This window comes from Talpa europaea, assembly GCF_964194135.1.
Source record: "Talpa europaea genome assembly, chromosome: 1".
Taxonomy (NCBI): domain Eukaryota; kingdom Metazoa; phylum Chordata; class Mammalia; order Eulipotyphla; family Talpidae; genus Talpa; species Talpa europaea.
In genome coordinates this window covers 75624127-75642890 of record NC_140073.1, presented here as the reverse complement: position 1 = coordinate 75642890, position 18764 = coordinate 75624127, and the positions used below count along the sequence as shown (strand labels likewise).

Here is an 18764-nt window from a genome sequence, read left to right as displayed (position 1 = left end):
CATATGCTTGGCACATGAATGTGTAGCACAGCAGAGTGTTACCCACTTCACTGCACTGCATTAACTCGAATTTGGAGTCCTGTGATGAACACAGCCTCACCTCTGTCTTAAATGTTGGAAGCAAAATCAAGAAACTGCATTCTTTGGAGAACTGACAGGGACTTTGACACCCACTTGGCATTAAGCTCCATGCAAAATGAGATTGGTTTGAAAAATTGTTCCCACGCTTCTGCAGAGGTGTATATCATATGCCTTTCAGCAGTTTCTCAGTACAACTGTAATAAGAATCTGTGACTGTAAATAGTTAGGCAGCCACACATGGTACATGAAAGTTAACCATGTTATAAGAAAGGTACATGTGTGGCAGCGACTTCTGTCTTAGAAGCCAGTGGATTTTCTGCTGTAATGCCTGCAGCATCTATTCCTTGGCATTACTGTTGTCACTAGTAAAATTTGTCATCTGCTTAAATTGAAATATCACTTAAAAATGTTCTTCAAAGTGAGGCAGTATAATAAGTGTTCAATTATTGTGGATGAATAATTAGATAAAAGTGAAACCATCCAATATTTTTCTTTTTCTTTCTGGCTTATTTCACTAAGCATAATTCCTTCTAGCTCCATCCACATTGCTGCAAATGGCATGAGTTTATCTTTTTGTTGCTGAATAATATTCCATTATGTATATATGTCACATCTTCTTGATCCAGTCATCTATATTTGGGCATTTGGGTTGTTTCCATATGTACCTATTGTAAATAGTGCTGCAATAAACATAGGGGTACAGGTGGTCTTTTGAATCATTGTTTTTGTGTCCTTTGGGAAGATCCCTAGTAGTGGAATTGCCGGGTCATATGGTAGCTCCATTTTTAGTGGAACCTCCAGACAGCTTTCCAAAGTGGTTGGACCAGTTTGCACTCTCATGAGCAATGTAGGAGATTCCTTTTTCACCACATCCTCAGTAATATAGGGGAACCCAATCAGACACCAGTGTAAAATATAATCACAGTAAAAAACACAACAAAGCAAAAATGGACAGTTATAAATCAGAGACATTCTGCAGGTGAGGAGGAGGGAGAGGGATCAGAGGGAGAGAAGGAGGAACACAGGGGACTGAGGTGATGGTGCACGCCTGAATTGGTGAAGGAAACTATGGGGACTACGCCTGAGGGGGTGGGGGGAAGCAAATATTGTTTAAAAATGAACAATGATGTAAAAAATTTTAAAAAAATTAAAAAATAATTGATACAGTTGAGAAAGGCTATGAAACATTCAAAGTGTGTTATATATATATGTGTGTGTGCATATGGGTGTGTATATAATTATTCCTTAAGAGACTATTAATGAAAAAGTTGTATTTTTTTTAAGATTTATTCATTTATGCATACAAGAACTGGGGTACAGGCCAACATCGTTGGGGATGAGAGGATTCACCAGAGGCAGAGTGGGGAACAAAAAAGGCGGATGTACTGAAATACACTGCTGAGGGGAGCAGCGGCCGAGTCAGGAAAGGTCTGTTGCACCATGTGGGTTGCTCCCTTGTGGGGGCTCGAAATCATGCTGCAGTGGCTGCAGATAGCTTCATAGGTTGTGTCTTAACACCTTGAGCCACCAGGGAGGCCCTATAAATTTTTTTTCAATTTAAAATAACATTTCATTTTGACATTATTTACGTTTCATGTATGTATCACCGAAAATCAGTATGTGCGTATAACAGCATTAAGTTCACCATTAAAAATCTAATGGTGTGCTTCACCACACAGTTAGCCCCTTTGTCTCAATTCACCCCCTTCTCCTTTCCTGTCTGGTGACCATTAACTGGTGCTATAGTGTAAAAGTTCATTTTTATTTTATTTAGTTCATCTGTTTATTTTCTTGTTATACCATCTATGAGTGAAATCATACAGTATTTGTCTTTATCTTTCTCACATGTTTTTATCTTTCTCACTATGGCTTACAAATTTTAATGATATTACTAAATAACTTTCCTCAATATTTCACCCGTGTATCACACTCTGGATGGATCATTCCACTTGACCTCTAGTACCATTTCATGATTAAATGTTTGGAGGTATATTGACAAATTTATGATTGACGCTTTATTATTTTCATCACATTATATTTGACAGAAATAACTAAGTTAAAAATGTCAATGAGAGGCAACTGAAAATAAGAAAGCACATTTTGCCTCCTGAATTTAGGTACTGTGACAATTATATTTTTTAACAATTAATTCACTTTCATTCAATACATAGTATTGGTTTTGTGGATGAGAAATATTTTCTAAATATTTTTAAATATTTAGAAAGTCACAATTTGCATTAAAAAGCTAAATACTGACAAAATCCATATGTAAGGCAGTGCTAATACTTTGTTAGAAAAAAATAACTTTTTTTGAATGAACAGTGATTCAGCATTTTAGTTGTGTGAGTGTGTGTGTGTGTGTGTGTGTCTTGCACATTCATTGGTCCCAGAATGATTGAACCAGAAGTGGCATTATGGATGCATGAATGAGAACTAGGAAAGCTTTAATTAGTATTTTCTTTTGCATAGAAGGGATGGGGTGCAGGCTAGAGGTGCAGGGGTGAGATGATTCACTAGAGACTGAGTGTGGAGTAGAACAGGTGGATCCACTGAAATACTACTAAGGGGAGTAGCGGGCCCAACAGGAGAGATCTGCTATGCCATGTGGGTCAGTTCCCTGCCTGGGGATGGAAATCTTGCTGCAGTGGCTGTTGATAGCGTCAGAGTGCTGAGACTCACCCCCTTGAGCCACTGGGGAGGTCCCCAGACAATTTTTTAGAAAAAAACTTTGGAAGTAATGTATCTAGACTATTTTCTTATTTTTTTTTCTTTAAAGATTTATTTATTCATTTACACAAGAACCAGGGTACAGGCCAGATGCACGGGCAGGTGAGAGGATTCACCAGACAGAGCTGGGAACAGAGCAGGCAGATTGACTGAAATACACTGCTGAGGGGAGCAGTGGGCGTGAACAGGAGAGGTCTGCTGCGCCATGTGGGACCCTTGCTGACTGGCTGGGATAGAACTGGCGCTATAGAGACTGTGGATAGCTGCACAGCGCTGCGCTCAACCGCCTGCACCACCAGGGGAGGCCCTAGACTATTTTCTTGAACTCAAAGACATATGTAGACAGCATTATAGGACTAGTAAAAACAAAGATAAAATTAAAGGGGATAAAATATGCTATATTTGCACTATACCTGACCTAGCATTTGTAGTTCTTCTATTTATGTACCTGTTTTTATTGAATACATAGTATAAATACTCTAATAATGCTAAACATATAAAATATACATGTTAACCATATATACTTCATTTATATTTTTGTGGGTTTTACTCTAGTCACCAGAGTATTTAGCTAATTAATACAGCCTTTTCCTCTTTCCTACGTTCTAACAGCAGGGACAAGTTAAGCGCAATCTCAGTGATCTGATGTATGCTCTGGTAGGGGCTTACAGTTGGCATCTGCCACTGCAAACAGCACTGATTAGACATGTTGAGAACCTCAGAGGCCACACTTGTGACTTGGGTGTGCATAAGGCAGTCACTTGCCAGAGTTTGGGGGAAAATCAGTTTTCATTAAGCAAGTTTGATTTTCCAACCACATGAGAAGTCGTTTCCATGGTTTCATTATAATGGCCATCTTTTTATTCTTTCATGTAGGCAGTGTTAGTATTATGAAACATATTATGAAACAAAATATAAGCTAAACTTAATTTTCCAAGAGTGCCTACTAACCCTACCCTAGCTGGCTCCCCTCTACAACAAAAAAAGAATTTGAGAAATGGTGAATCTTGAAGTATCATGTAAAGAGATCAATGAAAATAGGAATTTTGAGGAATGAAAACTGAATGTGATATTAAACTCCAAAACTGAATATTATAAGAGTCCAAATTATTATGCGTATTTCCAAATTCCAACACTTGAATAATTGGGGTTATTTTTAAATTCTCAGATTTCATTTCATTGTTGTGATTAGAGTTTAAAGAAAAAATTAGAAAAGACTTCATGTTATCAGGCCATCTTCAGAAAATATTACTTTGATATGGAGGCATGTATATTGAGAAATTTTGTTCACTATATGCTATATGTTGTGGATATAAAGCAGACTATAACAGAATTTGTTCTCAAGGGTGAAAATCTACATTTAATTTTTTTCTTTCTTCTCAGAATATAGCAATAAATGTAGTAATTTTCCCTTTTAGAAATTAGTAACCATTTGACTATGCAGTGGTGATGGAAGTTTCAAGTTTCAACTTTTTAGGTACATTCTAGTCACTGATATAATGGGTTTTTGAGGCCCATTAACTCTTCTTGGTGTCCACATAAGTAATCACACACTCTGTTGTATGAATGGATTACATTTTTCGTAACTACCTGAAAATATAAAACCTTTCTTTCTCTTCCTATTAGTTATTCTCCTTTGGCACATAAGTAGAAGAGACATAATGAAGTACCAGGAGTTTTATCTATTTGAACTCAAGTAATAACTCCCAAGGTGACATTCCACAGTTAGAAAGATAGTCTTCTTGGTTTTGTGTTTAAAAAACATACTTATTATATCTGGATTTAGAGGATGCTTTTTTGGTAGGAATTTGAAAATGCTTAACAAACATAATGCTAATCATTTCTCTTTATAAATATTTTGCAGTTTCTGAAGTTTTCTTCTAAACTGTTCTTCTGGGACAGTTTATTTTATATTTCTCTAAAAATGTTGCATCCTGTTAAAAAAGGACTAGTTACATAATATTGTCCTTACTCTTTAATTCTGGGTCTTTTCCATGCAATTGGAATCATGAGAAACAGCAGAGGAATATCAGTGCAGTATTGCAGTGACCATGTTTGCCTTGGTCACTGCTAAGAGCTGTGAGTGGAAAGGGACAAGTGTCGATGTGCATGAAGAGCAACTGGAGTGATGTATAATGGATCTGATGGAGAGATGTCGTCTGGCCTCAACACGTCTGATTAGACATGGAATTATTCCATGTAAAGCAAGAATCTTTCACATAATGAGTGAATGAAGTGCCCATTGCAGGTTAAATTTCAGTTATGGAGGATTAACTATATAGTACATTTGGAGTACATATCAAGAAAAAGATGAAATTAAATACAATAGAGATGCATTCATTACATCAAAATTCATTCTTTAATCAACTTTAATTGATTAACTCCTTTATGCATTTAATATCGAGGAAAATAATTTGAATCCATGAGGCCTCATACCTTGTTTCAAAAGCATCAAATATCATTAAACAAAATAGAGATATATGTGCACCCCTATATGTGCGTGTGTGTATAATGGGAAAACTCAGTGATCTATACTCTTAATATGGGTAAATTGTATAATATATAAATTACATGCAAAGAAGGCTGAGTTTTATCTTTCTGCTCATCCTTGATTTTATAGACAATTCTGTATATTATTTACTTCAGGAAGAAGTATTATAAGGAAAGTTGCAAAAATATATATGTTAAATTATTTATACATAAAATTATACATAAACATTATTTATACATAAATTATAAAAATATGCATTTATATTTTCTGTCCCCTTTGCTCTGCTTTTTTGATTTATTATAGTCAGTTCCAGTCTCCTTTCCTCACTTTTTCCCTCTATCAATTGTTAACCATATAAACAATAAGTATTCTTTGATTTAAAAAAAATCCACTTCCTTCTCTGACCTCATGGAAATCTGAAATTTATTTTGAATATGTCATTCAAAAATTGAATAGTTTTTGAGAATTTAATAATTTGCTTCCCCTTTTTTCCACTGTAGATAATCCAGATCTTAACTATTTACAGGCACCTCAAACTCAGTGTTCAAAGCTGAAATCACAGTTGTCCCTCACTAATTCTTTCTGCTGTTATCCAAACTATGGTGAATGATGCCATCACCTGTCAATCATGCAGAATTTTCCCTTCTCTTTTTCCATCTAAATGGCATCTAATTTCAATGAATTCTGCCTCTTTACCTCATTATACATTTATTCTCTGGTAGTCACCCTGTTTCTACCTTTTTTTAGATTCCACTCCACTTTAACCTAGTCTACTTCTTCTCCTACATATCTGCCTTAGAGTCTTGCCTTCCTCTAACGCACAAACCTTGCAGCATCAAGGTGATCATTATACTATAAAATTGGTAAAACTGATAATGCCCTTTCCTTGTTTTATATTATTTTATTGACTTCAAATTGACTACTAGCTTAAAATCCAAATATCTTGATACGGACACAAAGTCCTCCAAAATATGCATTCTGTCTATCTCTTCAACAACAGTAACAGGACCCGATCATATTTAATGGTTTGGTCCCTGTTATGAATGGAGTGTTTGTGTTCTTCAGAAATTTTTATGTTGAAATCCTAACCTCCAATATGATGGTAATAGAAGGTGAGGCCTTTGGGGGGTGGGGGACTCATAAGTGGGATTAGTGGCCTGATGAAAAGAAACTGGAGCTATCTCTATTTATCTTGCTTTCACTTTCTCTTTCTCTCTCCCTCTGTGCTTTTTATAATGTGAGGATAAAATGAAGAAACAGCAATCTGAACACCAGGAAATGGACTCTCATTAGACAGTGGTTCTGACACTACCTTGATTTTGTATTTTCCAGTCTCCAGAACTGTGAAAAATAAAGGTTTTTGGTAATTTGTTGCAGCACTTTCAACTGGCTAAGGCAGTCCCTAAAACAAGATAAATTGTCAGACCTCTTGTTTTTTAAGGCTGTCTGTGTTATCTTGAGTGACCTTAACAAAAAGGTAGACTAGCCACCAGCTGCCTGTCAATCACATTTGGAAATTATGCATATCCTTCTGAGGGAGACTAATATTTTCTTTCCTTGTGCCACCACAGCATTTTAACATTTTCTTTCCATATTTAACTTTGTAAAATTTGTAAATTCTCTGAGAATAATACCCGTGATTAATCATCTCTAAGATTTCTAGAACTGTCCTGGCATCTGACACATGGTAAACACCAAGTTTAGTAAGGTATGATGACTATTAATATTTTATGTGATTTATTTACACTGAAATAATAATGATGTTCAAGTATCATGCTATAAGATCAATGAAACCCAGAAGAAATATTTGAAAAACTGGTTTTTAGAATGCAACTTGGGTAAAGGATCGCAAAACTGTTAACAACCATCTCTTTAAATATATAGGAAAATAAATAAATAAATATATAGGAGTAGTATATAAACCCATATTTATCCCTGAGTAGGTATGTCACAAAATTGCTAATATTTCACTTTAAATATACACAGAAAATATAATTTATTTTTTAAAACTTATTTGGTCTTCCTTATGAGCCACCACCTGCTAAAGAGCTTGGTAAAACATATTTTGATCCATATCTTTATTATATTAACCTATGAGGTATTATATTCAACTGTCCCTTTCAGCAGTGCTGACCCCTTTGGTTAAAATGCTCAATCTCTCAGCTAGTCTCTCTCTCCTGACTCTCAGCAGTGTGATGGAATATTTAATACATAAATAAAACAATAGTATTAAATTAAAAAAAAAACACCACATACTCCTATTTTAAGAAAGATAGTACACTATCTGGAAGGTCAAGTTTGAACAGAGAATTATTTGACTCCTTCTAGTTCTGCATAAAAACTCAGTACTATAGTAACACTAACACCATCTGATCTTGTGTCCAACCCTCTTTTCTTAGCATCTTGAAGAATCTAAAAAAATTGTGTGGATACCCCAGCCTGAATGTTGAAAATACTCACACATTCCTAGTTATCCTCTGCTGTGCATTAGGCCCACAGATGTTCACAGAAATGGCTCAATCCATCCTAAGCAGGAAAGACCCAAGGAATGAACTCTCCAGGCCCTGGAAGAGGACTTTGATAGGAATATCTGGAATCCTGGGCAGAAATGGACTCTATATGGTTCATTATCAATATATACTGATGGCATATCCTATGCTCATGGAATCCTTGCCCGATTATTAGAAGAAAGTGTAGCTGGTGGAGGAATGGAAAGTCCTATAAAGAGAAGGAGCAGCATGTCCTTCATCTAGAGGAAGTACTTATTATGTGCAGCTGTTTTTTCCCCCATACTCTCAGGTGGAAAAACTAAGTGTTCTAACCTACCAGTCATTATTTCACACACTGTGGTCTTTATCCATCTCCTGATCTAGTTCTTCTGTATATTCCTAAAAGGAAACATTAAGAATGTAATCCATTTGGGAATAATAAATTGCTGACTCTACCTACTAGTAGAAAAGAGTCAAGGAAACAATAAAATAAAGATAAAATTAGGAAATGTCATCTAATCCTTAAAATATATTTTCCTATTACCTATGTGAGTATTGCTTTTGACTCTTTCTAGGTTGAAGTAATAGGCACTCATGAATTAATCAGTAAATTCCTCTAGCTCTGCAAATAGTGCCATCAATTATTTCTTTAAGGACCTCCCTGGTGGCACAGTGGTTGAGCGCTGGGCTGTGAAGCTGCCCGCAGACTCTGTAGTGCCGGTTCAATCCCCGGCCACTGGTGAAGATCTCACATGGCGCGCAGACCTCTCCTGCCGCCCGCTGCTCCCCTCAGCAGTGTACTTTGTCAGTCTGCCTGTTCTGCTCTCCGCTCTGGCTCTGGTGAATTCTCTCACCCTCCCGTGCTTCTGACTGTACCCAGTGCTTGTATAAATAAATAAATAAATAAATCTTTAAAAAATATTTCTTTAAGGAATAATGCAATGCTATTATGCAATATGAACTTTAAAATAAAATCATATGTAAAAGTATGACAAAAATGAGAACAGATCTTAAAGGCATTTGAAGTGCTATATTTTAAAAGCCCTAGTATGTTTTCCCTACCTGGTGCAAAAAAGCTATTGAAATATACATTATACCATTTCAAAATATTTAGCATAGTATATAAGGAATGATGACAATAGTCAAATATCCTTGCCCAACTATGGGAAATTATGTTTTTAAGATTTGAGGGGGTGATACATGTATTGAAAAGGAAATTGTGAAATAATGAGCAGAACATTTTGGTCATTTAGTTGATATGCCCATAGGCTTGCAGTCAGGCCAGAGGTAAAACAATGTAGCTTCCCAAATTACTTTACTTTCATAATAATTTACATTTATGAAGTCTTGATGCAAAATTCTATCATAGGTAGCTATGGGCTAACTATATTTCTTTGTAAAGGACTGCTTTTGATTACCTATTGAAATAACTACTAATTTAAAATTATGCAAAATAGGTTGTCTTGGATCCATATCATCAAGATAATGGTCTGAAAATCCCTGATTGAATTATTTTCTACTTAAAAAAAATAATGGACTTATGCTTTACAGATTAATGTAGAAATATCACTCTCATGTCTCTATCTTCTTACCTCCCACTGGGGACCTTAAAATGCATTTTGACATGTCTAAAATGAGAATTTTAATGGAATGTTTCTTAATCTTTAAAATCTTGGAACTCATAATTTAGAGCACCAAGTGATACTTCTCAGAGCTAGTATTAGGAAATGCTTTAATGGATCCATTTTCTATAAACAGAAAATTTCTAGGAATATTAGTATTCCCCAAGTTAAACACCTACTCTTATCTAATGAACCAATAACACATACTTTATGCTATTTCAGATTTTGAGGATATTGTCAATTTCTCTCCTATAAAAGTGTCCTGTAATAATGCATTTCACCTATAGTGCTACTACATTTTTCATAATAAAATTAATATTTGATATAGCAGAACAAAATAAATCATAACATTTGTAATAAAATTGAAAAGGCTGCAGTAAAAAGTCTTACTTTTCTACAACTTGTCTTTTGATTTCTATAACTACATAGAAGCTCAAACATCTATGATTTAGTATTAAAATCTAGATGTTCTCAGAAATCTAGTTTAAATTGGGTTCTTCGGGGCCTCCCTGGTGGCGCAGCAGTTGAACACTGGGTTGTGAAGCTGCCCACAGCCTCTGCAACGGTGGTTCGATCCCTGGCCGCAGGGCGAGGGTCCCACATGGTGTGCAGACCTCTCCTGCTGCCCGCTGCTCCCCTCAGCAGTGTACTTCACCAGTCTGCCTGTTCTGCTCTCTGCTCTAGCTCTGGTGAATTCTCTCACCCTCCCGCACTTCTGAGTATACCCAGTGCTTGTATAAATAAATAAATAAATCTTAAAAAATAAAAATAAAAAAATAAATTGGGTTCTTCAATTAGCCATATGACTAGAATTAAGTTACTAGACCTTTCCAGGTTTGATTACTCATAGATAAAATGGTGATAATATTATCTTCTTTTTTTTTTTTTGCAAGATTTATTTATTCATGCATACAAGAACCAGGGTACAGGCCAGATGTGCTGGAGGGTGAGATGATTCACCAGAGACAAAACCGGGAGCAGAACAGGCAGATCTACTGAAATACACTGCGGAGGGGAGCAGCGGGTGAGACTGGAGAGGTCTGCCGTACCATGTGGGTATCTCTCCAGCCAGCCAGGATTGAACCTGTGCCTCAGAGGCTGAGGACTCCTTCACAGCACTGTGCTTAACCACCTGCACCATCAGGGAGGCCCAATAATATTATCTTCCTAAGAAAGTTGTGATATTTATAAGATGACCGATACATGGGAAGTACTGAGCCATTGGTAGGAACTTTGGATAGTTTGACTTTCTTCTCCATCCATCTTCTTCAGTTTTCTTCAGTTTCAAATGTTATCCTGAGGAAGTAGCTAGTTTTGCTTAAAAGCTTAAATTTTCTCAGAAATGTGGAAAGCCTAGGGAACACCTAGTGATGTGATGAGAAAATCAAAAGTATAAGCATCATTGCTGGCAATGAAGAGAAAGAGCAGATACAGGCATATGCACACATGCATCCATATTCCCACAAAAAAAGAAACACACACACACACACACACACACAGATAAAACCATCCATTAATAAGGGAGAAACTAAATCCCAGTATTCACTGTCCTCGTGAATGATTGATCTGCTATTTAATATGCCAATCTTAAAAGCACAAGATTGTTTCACAATATTTTAAAAAGTATTATTGGAATAATGACATGTGACATGTTTTTGACTTTTGACTTCTGTTGCAAACTTCATTATGCAGGACAATCTGTTCATACGCTGGACCTTATGAACAAAATTTGTAACCCTTGGTGACCTGGAGAGATACAAACTCAAACTGAAATAACAGAAGCAAGTCCTTGTTAGAATGCTATATTCCAGTTTTGCTAAGTGAAAGAATAGGAAAATAAGGGATGTATTGTAAATAAAAATAAAATACAAAGTTAGTCTTTATAAAGGGGATGATGAAAGACTAAACCAATTTCAAATTAAAACATATAAATACGTTTTCTAATTCAGTTTAATCTAGTGACACAAGTCAGATTAAAATTTCAAGGACAATGTGTAAAGGCTCTGACCAAGGTAAGGAAAGCACATGACAGATTGGCTGTCCTTTTACACGCTGTGATGTTAGCTTGTGGTCATCTGTGAAGATGTGGTATTTAGGAAGTGTCCCCTCCCTTCTATTGTGATGAAAAACCTTTGGCTTTAATTTTTATCTCCTTTCAAAGAATTAATATCTTTTCAAAAGTTTAACAATCACAGTTGGACGTTACTTTTGGAAAAAAGTAAGCTGCTTTGGGTTTGAATTAGAACTTTCAAGAATAGAATTGTTATACCCTGCAATGTCTTTTAAATTTGGTATATTGACAATATGTATGTGGTTAGAATTACAAGAAACAAAACAAATCCTTATATATACCACACCCTGTTCTGAAAAAAATTTTTGAGTCCAGTCTTTCATGTAAAAAGAGAAAGATATTTGCCTGTGAGTCCTTTTTACATAGTAGGGGCATTGACTGACTTTAAAACTTTAGAGAAAAATGTATTTTGAGGGCTGACATGTTGGTAAATCTGTGTCTGTTGCCAAAAGAATAACAGGACAACCCAACCTTTTAATGTGGTGAACTTCATCTATCATCCTGTCACTGCACCATCATTTCCCAGTATCATGCTGGACCAGAATTTCATGGCACAGAAAGAAACCGGGCATCAAACCATAGCATATGAACAAATAGATGGCCCAAATGTTTGAAAGCATAGACATGCCCCTGTCCTTGGACACTGTTGGAGATGGTTGAAGCCCATTATTTGTAATTACAGTTCAGATGAGAAGAAGAAACTGTGTCCAGATGAGAAACAATTTGAATGTTTGCATGAATTTGAATTTTAATAGCTTCTGTCACATTCCATCACTGCTTGCTATTTCCCAATCTACTCTCCCAACACCAAGGCCATTTCTATATGGTTCTTTTCTCTGTATTACTCATTGTTTTAGAAATTCGGGTTTCTGTGTTTTGCTCAGAACAATTTCAGTTAGATCTGCAATTTAATAAACAATCAGTAAAAATATAGATTCCCAGGAGCTTATAACATTGGAGGTGATTTAGTGTCATATTTACTTACTTTTAATATATCTTTCCGTTTTAGTTCTCATTTGAAGATGTGTTTAAGCCTTAGCTAGGCTTTTATTTTTTTTTTTCAAAATTAACATTTATTGGTTCATTCATTTTTAAGCCTGAAGGATATGAATACTATAATCTAACACAAACTAAAAGCATACGTAGGAGAAAGGTAGTAATGTTGAGATGTGAATGAATGCTGCTAATGAATGCAGTACAGCACCACTGCAATGACAGGAAGAACAGGCTGTACTAAGTGGGTTGTGGTGAAGAGATAGACAAAGGAAAACTCTGAGAAGTGTGTTGATAACAATTTACCCAAAAATGTTTAGGAAATCTGTTGTGAAATCAAATAAGAGTGTCCATAGAATGTGTGCATAGACCTTTTATTTATATCTAGATGTATAAAATATTGACTACAAAGCAGTGAAGCTTACTAGAGGAGAGGACAACAAAATCGCTCTAAGCTAAGTTAAAGGTTATTTCAGATATTGCTGCTCGTTTATTGTTACAGGTTCTCTATACTAAATTTACAAAACACAGAAACATATTTATCTATCTCACTTATATAACATCTTATAGTCACATGTTTAAAGTTTAATCTGCCATATTTAGTTCAAAAGTCACCCATTTTATTTATATGTTCCCATGAAATATATTGTAATAAGTGTTAGTGTAACTAAATAAGGGTATGGCAAGTCTGAGGGGAATTTGATGATCCTTGCCAATCTACATAAGTAAACTGACACCTAAGCCTGTTACTGCCCCTGAATCCAAAAAATCAAAATTTAAGAAATACTAATCATGACAGCCAACTAGGTTTTCCCAAAAAGGCAACTATTTAAATTGTGACCAATCGAATGTTCTGTTTTGTTTCTACATATAACTCCCTAGCTTGTGAGCAGAGAAACCCTAACCACTTTCAGTTTGGTGCTGTCCAATTTGAATTAATGTTTGAGCAAATAAATTCTTGAAAATTTTAATTTGTGTCAGTTTATCTTTCAATGCTACCTGTATCTCTAAGAAAAAGGAACCTTTTCATGAGAGTTTCCAATATTTTTTCTTTCTCCTGGGAAGTAGGTCTCTAATTCTTTATTTTTAATTGAAGTAATATTGTATTATAACCTTACATAAGTTTCAGTCTCTCTAATGATATTTTGCCCTTATAAACAACTCATGAGTGATGTTTATCCATGAAATGCTTGGTATCCATTATCATAATTTGAGTGTTAATATTTAATTGAGCTGTGCCCATTTTTAAAAATCCAAAATTAAATTTCTTAATCTAGTTTACAGTTGCTATATTTAATGAGTACAAGTTTTAGAGGCATGTTGGCTCAGTATCACTTAGGAAATGATAACTGGCTAGCTATTAAAAGCATGCTGCCTTGAGAGTTAGCAAAGAGGGGGAAGAAAAAATATGCCTGTCACCTCATATTCTTTTAATATTTTTGTAATCTATATTAAATCACTTATTCTGATCTCAGAACTTCTTTTGCATATATCCTTTGATTCCCCTAGGACAAATTTGTTTAATTTTATAGAGGGTATTTCTAATTCTATAAATTCTCACAATAGTCTAGCTGAGTAAAGTGACCTGACTTTTGTCACTTATGCAGTTTCTCTTCCCTCCCCTGCTTTGAAGAACTTTGCAGTCTAACACCTTGAAAACCATTTTGACTTCCTGGAATAGGCCGAGGTCTTTGCAAGTTTTGATGACTTCATTCCTAATTTTCCCTATTCCTAGAATACTCTTCCCCTTCTGTTATACTTCAACAATTTTCTAGCATACTTTTAAGGTTTAGTGAGACCATTAAAATTTTTTTATGTTATGGAATTCTTTCTTAAGTTTGCTTCTGGCTTGCGATGGGTCTTCTTTCTATGTGCTTTCTTAATGTTCTGTGTTTACTTATTTAATAATAGTAGGTTTTTACATGGTTTAATTCTCTTACTCATCCCAACAAACCTATCACACATAATTTTAAGTATCTCCAACCTCTTTTTATGCATGAGGAAACTGATGCAAAGAAAATTAAGGAACTAAGGGCTCACAACTAATTAAAGAGAGGTCTAATACTGACTCCATGTCAGTGCTACCCAGTAGAAATCTATTGTGAATTATAAATGCAATGATATATATGTATATTTAATTTCTAAAGGACACATTTAAAAAGTAAAAAGATAAATTAATTATATCAACATATTTTGTTTTGGATAACTAATATTTCATATAATCATATTTCAAAAATGACATACCTTATATTTTTCATACTACAGTTTTCAAAATCCAGTGTGAATTTTACTATTACAGTATATCTCAATTTTGCCCAGTGCTCCAAAATATATGTGGCTAATTACTTGAACAATATGTAACATATGACTTTATCTTAATAATAGTTCTCTCCTTTGTATTGAAATAATTTTATTTCCTGTGTTTCCTATATCCTCCATTGAACTGTGATGTCCTTCATTTTGTGAGAAGTTATATATATATGTAATCTGCCATATTTAGTTATAAGAAAGGGTATAATAAGAAAGGTTGTCAGAATTCGCGTTATAATGTTGTGTTTGGTAAATTCATGAGTGTAATTATACCTATACAGAATAGATGCTCAAAAATATTTTCTATTTTGATTTAATTAGGCCAGGGGTAGGAAGCTCAACTCCTACAGGTGTTTAGATTTTATTTGAAATCCTATCCAACTTACCATCAAATTGAACAAGCCAAGGCAGTTCCTCAAAATGAACTCCATTATATTCAAATTGTTCCATCTGTTTTCCCTAAATGAAAGAAACTTCCCTTGATGCTAGTCAAAAAAGTGAAAGGCTGGTATTAAGCTTGCATCAGGTTCTAAGTCAAGGAGTTAGAACCTGATGCAAGCTTAATACCAAACTTCCATTTCAGCCCAATAACATTCTTGGCAAACGGTGAGGCTCATGGGGTAAACTTTTTTTTTTTTTAATGATATATATTTTTAAATATTTTATTTATTTATTTATTTATACAAGCACTGGGTATAATCAGAAGCGTGGGAGGGTGAGAGAATCCACCAGAGCCAGAGCGGGGAACAGAACCTGCAGACTGATGAAATACACTGCTGAGGGGAGCAGCGGGCGGCAGGAGAGGTCTGCATGCCATGTGGGACCCTCGCCGGCGGCCGGGGATCGAACCGGCACTGCAGAGGCTGCGGGCAGCTTCGCAGCCCAGTGCTCAACCATTGTGCCACCAGGGGAGGCCCTGATATATTTTTTAAAGATTTATTCATACATACAAGAACTGGGGTACAGGCCAGTGTTGTGGGGGGTGAGAGGATTCACCAGAGGCAGAGTGGGGAACAGAACAGGCACATCAACTGAAATACACTGCTGAGGGGAGCAGGGGTGAGTCAGGAGAGGTCTGCTGCTCCATGTGGGTAGCTCTCTGTCTGGGGCTTGAACTGCTCAGTGGCTGCAGTGGGCTTCATAGGTTGAGTCTTAACCTCTTGTGCCACCAGGGAGGGTAAACTTTTTTGCCCTCGAGGGTAAACTTTTTATAACAATTATCAATATTGGCCAATTTTTCAGAATGAATGAGAACGAATGTCAGTGGCTTCAGGATGAGTTTTCTGTCTTCCAAGGCTCTCTCTGGTTCATGGCCATGGGGACTGTGTAGGAGCATAAAGAGGGCAGTTACATAACACTCTAGAAGTCCAACATAACACTCCAGAAGTCCAACTTTATGTTTTCTTAGATTCTAAAGAATTTATCAATCCAAATTAACTGTTTAATTGTGTTTTAGGGTATGCTTTTGTGAAAAATGAAAGTGAATTGTGCTCAATATGTAGCTGGAACTTTTGGATTTCCAGTGGGCTGGCATGTGTGTATTGGGATTGAAGCTTCTGTTAGGAGTAGTTTTGGCATTCAGAATGGTGTGATGTGGTACTAAGTCTTTGAATCTAAGAATGGCTAAATGTTTGCCATTATCCAGAATTTCCCATACCTTGTTATCTGAAGAAGAATAATATAGAAGGAAAATATCAATTATACTTATATATTACTCTATCAATCACTGAATGTCCATCACTGCACAAGTGAAATTCTTCCTGAAATTATGATAGGGCATGTAGATTTTTCTTAAGTTTTAAGTGAAACAACTGTTTTCTCCAGATGGCTCAATCTTAGCACTAGACTGCTCTAACAATTAAAGTAATGACTTCATATAAGAAGAGATGACGATGAACAGTCCTAATTATCTCCTTGACTTTCAGGCAGGCTCTAATAGGTTCAAATCATTAGACAGGAATTTAAAGAGACTCCAGAGGTCACATGGACTTAGACTTCTTTGGAATTCAGCCACAGAGATTCTGGAAGCATATGAAATAGCATACCCAACCATGACTTTTGGATACAATGACTCCTCATGATGTTAATTGTTTAATTTGGCTCATACAAATATAGTCACTAAATATTAAGTGTCCTAGAAGAGCTAATGCAACTCTTTCTATAATTACAAATTACATTATATTACAAACACAAATAGAAATTAATCCTAAAATGAGCACCATCATTTTTCCATCATTTTTATGAGATGTTAGTAAATCCCCCCACTACTAGGAAATGGAGGAAAAAAATGGTGGAGGAAACAACAGCTTAGTTCATATGAAATATTCCATTCTAGTGAGAAATCTGAATAGCTTTGCACTAAGCATGAACAGGCAATTATGTTTAGCTTGTTTATGAATCTCCTAAACCTTTTTATTTTTGCCTTTTGAACATTTTTTAGTAGAATTGTGATAGCCTTGTTGAAACACACTTTGTGATGCATCATATCTTCTCATCTTCCTGCGCATTAGTCTTTTACTAGCAAGTGGAAATCTCTTGTCCTCATGGAATCTGATGGACATTATGATAGATGTTTGTGAGGAGATTATTGTGGCACACAGGGAATGCTGGGAGACACTGGCCACCCTAAGTGCCACAGGAGTTTTCCCAGCCTGCAAGGAGAGTATTGCAAGATAACTTTCTAACACTTGTTAGGAGTGGAACTGGGACCCTCTACTAAAGGGATCTGGAATCTATGCATATATATATAACATTATTCTTTTATATTTAGATGGCACTGTCATATATACATTTAAAAATTTCCATAAATCCTGCAGAAAATGGGCATCTAAGCATTTCCTTTACTACTACTGCTTCAGAAATAAATTTATCTCCCTTAGGAAATATTATACATGATGATAAAAATTCAAACACTAAACTCATAATCAAAAGTTATGAAAAATAAATACACAGTATAAAATTCTATTTCTGTAAAATATTATATTGCAATAGGGAACACACTACAGTATATCTACCACAAAGATGGAACCCCAACAGCAAGGAAACAAGTGTGAGTATATTGATCTAAATATCTTTTGTATCTCAAAAGTAACCATCACAAAAACAAAATGGCAACCTACAGGATAGGGAAAAATGTTTGCATATCACATGTAAGACCAACAGCTAATTTCCAAAATTTACACAATTCTTATTAATTCCAACAAGAAAAGCACAACCAAATCAAAACATGAACAAAGGACCTAAATAGACACTTTCCTAAATAAGAGATGCTGTTGACCTACAGGCATATGAAAAATTGTTTGTCATCACTTACTGTAAGGTAATTACAAATCAAAACCACATTGAGACACCACCTGATGCCTCTGAAAATGGCCCTATACAAAAGAATCAACAAATATTGAAGAGGTTGTAGAGAAGGAACTCATATCCTCTGTTGATAGGAACACAAATCTGCAGAACTCCCATTAAAAATGGTATGGGCGTGTCTTAAGAAAATAAAAGTTGAAATTCTATGTTATCCAGCAATACCTTTGTTAGACATTTATCCAATAATATGAAAATTCTGATATGAAAAGATTAATCTATACCTATGTCCACAATTGGTAAGTTGTAGAACTTACCTTAGTTCCCTTTAAAAGAAAAATGGATAGTCCCTCCCTAGTGGCCCAAGGCTCTGTCTCTCTGATTTTTATCAGCAGCCACTGTAGTACAAGTTTGAACCTGGCCAGGGAGGTAGCACACATGGCACAGCAGAACTCTCCTGTCTCCCACTCTACTCCCCTTAGCAGTATATTTCACTAAATCTGCCTGTTGTGCTCACCACTCTGGAGAATCCGCTCACCCCCTGTAACTCTGGCCTATACCCCAGGTTGTCTACACAAAAATAAATAAAAAATGTTAAAAATATGTTTTATGAGTATTTTACCACCAAGCTAATAAATAAACCCCAGAACTCTGACTGTGGACTTGAGGATACCAGA

At 35.6% G+C, this 18764-nt stretch overlaps 1 protein-coding gene across 5 annotated transcripts in view; it reads left to right on the top strand.

Annotated features, from left to right (window-relative positions):
- DPP10 (dipeptidyl peptidase like 10) overlaps positions 1 to 18764 on the top strand; it is a gene marked incomplete at both ends in the record, with an annotated part of 1271390 nt that overhangs the window by 937006 nt on the left and 315620 nt on the right. The window lies entirely within an intron of this gene.